The sequence below is a fragment of the Macrobrachium nipponense genome, chromosome 20 (assembly GCF_015104395.2).
Source record: "Macrobrachium nipponense isolate FS-2020 chromosome 20, ASM1510439v2, whole genome shotgun sequence".
NCBI lineage: Eukaryota > Metazoa > Arthropoda > Malacostraca > Decapoda > Palaemonidae > Macrobrachium > Macrobrachium nipponense.
Genome location: NC_061089.1, coordinates 29,290,122 through 29,297,217, shown reverse-complemented (window position 1 = coordinate 29,297,217; position 7,096 = coordinate 29,290,122).

The window sequence follows — 7,096 nt, the reverse complement described above, 5'->3', positions numbered from 1 at the left end:
TAGAAGTTTCATTGTCTATGAAACGTGAACTCCAAAGATATATTTTTGAAACTCTGAACATTACCTTTGTACAAAGCAAATTAATTAAAAGCTAGAATTCTGGCATTGGAAGTCCTTCGTTGAGAACACTGAGTATCGCACTTGTTTAGCCTACTACCTACAAGCGATAAAAACTGTATGCCATAGGAGATTGTGGAGGTAATTGATCACTTGTTTACTGCACCTATTCGTAGGATATGATGATCATGAACTTCGCACATAGGGATTTGAACGATTTATATCAATTCCGTTATACTTAAGGTACATTACTAATAATATATATATATATAATATATATATATATATAATACATATATATATATACATATATACATATATACTATACATACTATATACATACATATATATATATATCATATATATATACATATATGTATATATATATATATACACAGTATACATACATACACACACACACACACACACACACATATATATATATATATATAGTATACTATATATACATACACATATATTTCATTCATACATATATATACCCTTATACATATTTATATACATGCACTGTTTATATATGCATACATACATATACATATACCTATATACGTATATATATATATATATATATATATATATATATATATATATATATACATATGAGAAGTATTATTTTTTCCTATCTTATTTGTCCCAGATATATTTACAGATAAGTTTGTAATAAGCATAACAGCATTTATGTATCAGTATATAACTCATTAAATCATATAAGAAAAAAATTTATAATATATTAACAGATTGATGTACATTAATCATATCACCATCATATTCTGATAAGAGTCTTATCTTTTATAATATTGTATTTAAATGAGAAATTGTTTAAAAGTAAAAAAATATTGCAATTTGTATATGATAAATTTACATGAATGCGCCATGAAGAAATTGCTGCTGAAAATGCAGATGTGGAATCCGCATCGGCATTCAAACTTGGATAGCTGACGAAAATTCCGCACTTCGGCAACACTGATACCGAGGTGGAGGATCTTCTTTTGTTTTCACTTTCCCGAGTGACGTCAAGCCGTGCCTCTAGCACGTCATCCATTCATTAAAATAGACATGACTTATGTCCCATCAGACGTGAATGCATTATAGTTTGGAAGGGACATGTAAATATGTATCATTTAGTTAAAATAAATCCAAAGTGCTTAGAAATATTCGCATTATTTGGAAATACAATTCGCACGGAACAGCACACATGCCGTCCCTTTAGCACTGTCATCGATTGAAGACATGACTAAAGTACGTCAGACGTGAATGCATTATAATAGTTTGGAGGGACGTAATAAATATGTGTCACTTCGTAAAATAAGTCCAAAGTGCATAGAGCAATTCGTATTATTTGGAAATGCAATTTGGAAACCAGCATTGCAGTAGATGTTGATTTCGTCCAGTTTTTCCACTTTGTGAAAGATAAGAGTGTTGCAGACAGTACACGGCCTCCCCCCCTTGGCATACGTGCCTTGCCTTTATCTCAGGCCATTCAATATTGCTTGTAAATAAATGTAAATTAGATTAATCCGTTGAGTTTTCAATGGCGACCTTACATTCCCTTTAACAACTACCTAAGGTAATACATAAGCGCTCCATTTTCCAAAATTTCCTCTTTTTTTTCTCTTACGTTTTGGACAAAGGCCATCTCAAATGTTCCAGGACACGTGGCGGGCCACGCCTCCCCATCCCATGACACTTGGCGCGCCACAACCGCCCGTCCTGGGACGTTTGGCGGGCCCCACCTAACAGTCACCGGGCGTGTGGCGGGCCCTGCCTGCCCTTTCTGGACGCGTGGTGGGCCCCGCCTGCCAATCCCAGGACACGTGGCGGGCCCCGCCTGCCAATCCCGGGACACGTGGCGGGCCCCGCCTGCCAATCCTGGGATGCATGACGGGCCCCACCCGCCCGACCCAGGACGTGTCCTGGGACGAGCAGGCGGGGCCCGCCAAGTGTCCTGGGACACGTGGTGGGCCTCGCCCGCCTGTCCCGGAACACGTGGTGGGCCTCGCCCGCCCGTCCCGGAACACATGGCAGGCCTCCCCCGCCCGTCCCAGGACACAGGCTTGGCCTCGCCCGCCCGTCCTGGGACATGGAGTGGGCCTCGCCTGCCCGTCCCGGGACATGTGGCGGGCATTGCCCACCCATCCTGGGACACGTGGCGGGCCTCGCCCGCTCGTCCCGGGACACAGGCCGGGCCTCACCCACCCATCCCGGGACATGGAGTGGGCCTCGCCTGCCCGTCCCAGGACACGTGGCGAGCATCTCCCACCCGTCCCGAGACACGGGGCGGGCGTCGCCAGCCCAGTCCAGGACACGGGGCCGGCGTCTCCCACCCATCCCTGGACACACAGCAGGCCTCGCCCGCCCGTCCCTGGACGCGTGGCAGGCCTTGCCCGCCCGTCCCGGGACATGTGCCGGGCCTCGCCCGCCCGTCCTGGGACATGGGCCGGGTCTAGCCTGCCCATCCCTGGACATGGAGCAGGCCTCGCCAGCCCGTCCCGGGACACGTGGCAGGCATCGCTCGCCCATTCCAGGACACGTGGTAGGACACATCCGCCCATCCCAGGACATGTGGCGGGCCTCGCCCGCCCGTCCTGGGACACTGGCCAGGCCTCGCCAGCCCGTCCCGGGACACAGGGCGGGCGTCGCCAGCCCCGTCCAGGACACGGGGCGGGCATCTCCCACCCGTCCCTGGACACGTAGCGGGCCTCCCCTGCCCGTCTCGGGACACGAGGCCCGCCCGTCCCGGGACACGTGGCAGGCCTCGCCCGCCCGTCCCGGGACATGTAGCGGGCCTCGCCCGCCCGTCCCGGGACACGTGGCAGGCCTTGCCCGCCTGTCCCGGGACACGGGCCAGGCTTTGTCTGCCCGTCCTGGGACATGGAGCGGGCTCACCCGCCCGTCCTGGGACATGGGGCGGGCCTCACCCGCCTGTCCTGGGACATGTGGCGGGCATCGCCCACCCGTCTTGGGACACGTGGCGGGCCTGTCCCAGGACCCGTGGCGGTCCTTGCCTGCCCGTCCTGGGACACGTGGCGGGCCTCGCCCGCCTGTCCTGGGACACTTGGCGGGCCTCGCCCGCCCGTCCCGGGACACGGGGCGGGCCTCGCCAGCCTGGTCCAGGACACGGGTCCCTGGACATGTAGCGGGCCTCGCCCGCCCGTCTCGGGACACGAGACCAGCCTGTCCTGGGATGTGTGGTGACCCCTGCCCACCCGTCCCGGGAAGCATGGCAAGCCCCGCACACCCCTCCTGGGATGTGTGGCAGGCCCCGCCCGCCCATTCCGGGATGCGTGGCATGCCCCGCCCGCCCATCCCGAGACGTGTGGCAGGTCCCGCCCGCCTGTCCCGGGACGTGTGGTGGGCCCCGACCGCCCGTCCCTGGACGTGTGGCAGGCCCCGCCCGCCCGTCCCGGGACGGGTGGTGGGCCCCGCCCGCCCATCCCAGGACGCGTGGCGGGCCTCGCCCGCCTGTCCCGGGACGCGTGGCTGGCCCCGCCCGTCCATCCCAGGACGCGTGGTGGTCCCCACCCGCCCATCCTGGGACCTGTGGCGAGCCCCGCCCGCCTGTCCCAGGATGCCTGGCGAGCCCCGCTCGCCTGTCCCAGGTCACGTGGTGAGCCCCGCTCGCCCGTCCTAGGGAACATGGCGGGCCTTGCCCGCCTGTCCCTTCATAGACAACACCTTTGCTTAGTATTCGAACCAGAATATGCCTCTGACTCCTTCCAATTCTCCTGGGGCTTCTCTGAATCCTTTCAGTTTTCCTGAGGCTTTTCCGAATCCTTTCAGTTCTCCTTTGTCTTCTCTGAATCCTTTCAGTTCTCCTGGGGCTTCCCTGAATCCTTTCAGTTCTCCTGGGGCTCCTCTGAATCCTTTCAGTTCTCCTGGGGCTTCTATGAATCCTATGCTTCTTCTCCTGGCTCTCCACCAATCCTGTTATTTTCCTCATGCTTTCTTTAATCCTCCCATCTTCCTTTCCCTTTCAGGAATTAATAAAACTCTTAAGAAAACAGTTTAGCATATTTATTTCCCTGCAACTTCAACTTCCTTCTAGTATCAACAAAGCAAACTTATTACAAATAAACATTAAACTTTCCATACAACAAACATTGTCCTCAAATTTTTCACATCTCATCCGTCTTTGTGAGGCCAGTGCCATTCCTTGAAGATCGCCCCATTCCTTGGAGATCGCGCCATTCCTTGAAGACGAACAGCTGCTCCTTCAGTTTCCAGTTGTCTTTCTCCAGGCGTCTGTTTTTCCCCTGCAGGTTCTTCAAGTTGTAAACCAATTTCTCCTTCACTCCTTGCAGCTGTCCAACCTCATCTTCCAGCTTTTCGTTCCGTTCGCCCTGGACACCGGTCTTCCTCTCCAGCCACGATTTCCTTTCTCTAGAAGGCATGTCAGCTCCTTCCTCTTGAGTTTCGCAGCCTCAACTTCACACTGGAGTCCACACTTTTCCTTCCTGAGGAGTTTCACTTCCTTCTGCAGGCGCTCGAACCTGACCTCGACGTCTTTCCTGCCGGATTCGCGCTTTTCGGTCGCGTCGTTTTGTTCCTGGATGAGCCTCGCCATCCGCGCCGCTTCTTCGCTTTTTAACTGCCGGTCTTTCTCCTTCTGTCGTACGAGTTCCCCTTGCCTCTCAACCTGGCTGTTTGCCTCTGCCAACTGCACTGTTAGTTCCCTTATCCATCAGCTGCTGATTTTCATCTGTGATCTTGAGGATCTTGTCTTCCAGCTGCCGATATTCCCTCTTTTCTTGGTCGTTCTGTTGCAACACCTCCTGAGTGATCTGGATCACACGAATGTGTTCTTCCCTTCCGCCCGCCTTCTGAATCTCTTCATTGTTGTCGAGCCTCTGTTGCAGCTGAAGAATTATCCTGTCCAAGTTCACCTGCTGCTCTCTCTGGCACCGAATGGTGTCTCCCCAAGCTGCAATTCTCTCCTTCAGTTCCTTCTCCTTGGGCTGTTCAAATCCATCAACAGTAGTCAGGAAGAACCTCACCAGTGAATAGGCAGCCACAATAAACAAGATCACTGCGTTAGACTTCTCTCCGTATTTCGAACAGTATCTGAACATACCCAGTTCACATACTCTCCCCTCATTTTCTCTCGATTTTGCGTTAATTTTATATATTCCACGAGAGATATTTCGATTTATCAGAATATAGCAGGAAATATTCTGAACATTTTTTTAACTGTGCCTTGTCTCTTGGTGTTATAAATTGCTGAAATCTCTCTCTCACTCTCAGGGATTTTTTGCAGTACGTATCTTCTTTGTCTGATCTCTCTCTCTCTCTCTCTCTCTCTCTCTCTCATGCGGGATTTTTTTTGTTAATCTTATCTGTTAAATAAATTTGGGGATTTTCCTTTATATTTACCTTTTTGTCTATAAGAAAAACAATACTACCTACAGACGGGCAATTGCAACTTAGGGGAAAAATGGCCCTTTTTCTAAGGCAAGTTTCATTTTTATTGAATTTTACAGGATAACTAATTAAAAGATACAATTCTAAACGAATTAGCCGAAACACCAAGAGAGATATATATATATATATATATATATATATATATATATATATATATATACATATATATATATATATATATATATATATATATATATATATACATATATATATATATATATATATATAATAATAATAATAATTAACTACTCAACCATAAACATTTTCAAAAACTATAGGTAAGTTTTAAGATTTTAAATGTATATCATATGGATACAAAGAAAAGATGAACTGAAATTTAATTATATTACATTTTGTCCTACATAAAAGGGAAAAAAGATATAAAGGAGTACAATTTTATTAGAACATAACTCGCGTTCGTAAATTGAAATGCAATATGAAAACAAAGTAGAAAACACTAACATCCCTATTCCGATTCAAGGCGAAAAGGACACTAGCCATGAATTAACGCGACTCGACGCGACGCGTTTGGTGTGAACGCAACCTTAGTAAGGCGTTGCGTATATGTTTAACATAATATGCAGGCAGCTTTCTGAACGTCGGAATTATTGGAGACTCCTTGTAACACATTAAAAATGGGATGTAAATATGCAATTCACAATGATCTTATTATTTGAGAACATAGAAATAATAAGAATTGTTTTGAATGAATGCGGTTCAGCGACCATTAATCACCTGGAATCTAAATTCAGTCCCAATTCAGTAACAGAACAAAAGTAAACACACCTTTGATTAACCAGCCATTTTCCAGGGAATCCATGTTATGTGACTGGAAATTCTTTGTACAATTCTGTGACGGTCAATTTGAATCACAGTAGTTTTAAAGAATGTTGTATTCCAATAAAATATGCAGCACTCCTACAACAAACATTGTGTAACCACACTATATCATCAAATTGTTTTAAAACTGAAAATTTCATAGAGATGATGAAAATTTTAATTCCATTTTCAAGAGTTCAGTCATTGACTAATTAATTATGTAGTATACTACCGGGTGTTTCGAAATTAGTCCCCCACCCCCAAACTCCACAGAACAAATGGAAAGTTATGAAGTTTTCTGCTACAGGCTATCTCCAAGTACATTATCTTAAGTTTCTATTAAGTCATTTTTCATTTTACATTTCTTGTATTTTCAGACTGAGTGACGGAGTTAGATACAGCCATGGCTAACGACTTGGAGGAAATCAGATGGATTGACCGAATCCAGGCTATAACCTTCAGAGAGGCCAGGGATGCTGGCGCATCCTTCATTTCATGTTCCTGGATAGCTAAATACATTAAAAGAGATGAATCCTTTGTTAAAAGAAACTGGAACAAAAATCCATATGACTGTCATCGCGAAAAGAGTGAGAATCTTGTAAGGGCTGAAGGCCTTTCTCAGGAGTCAAAAGACATCATAGCTGAGGCAGTGGGTAGACCAAGGAAGTCTCTATGTAAATTGGTGCTTGAACTAGAAACAAAAAGGGGGAAGAAGAAGTTATAGTGCTGTATGTCATGAGTTGAAAAAATCTGGTATCAAGCCATTTCATGTTATCAGCAAGCC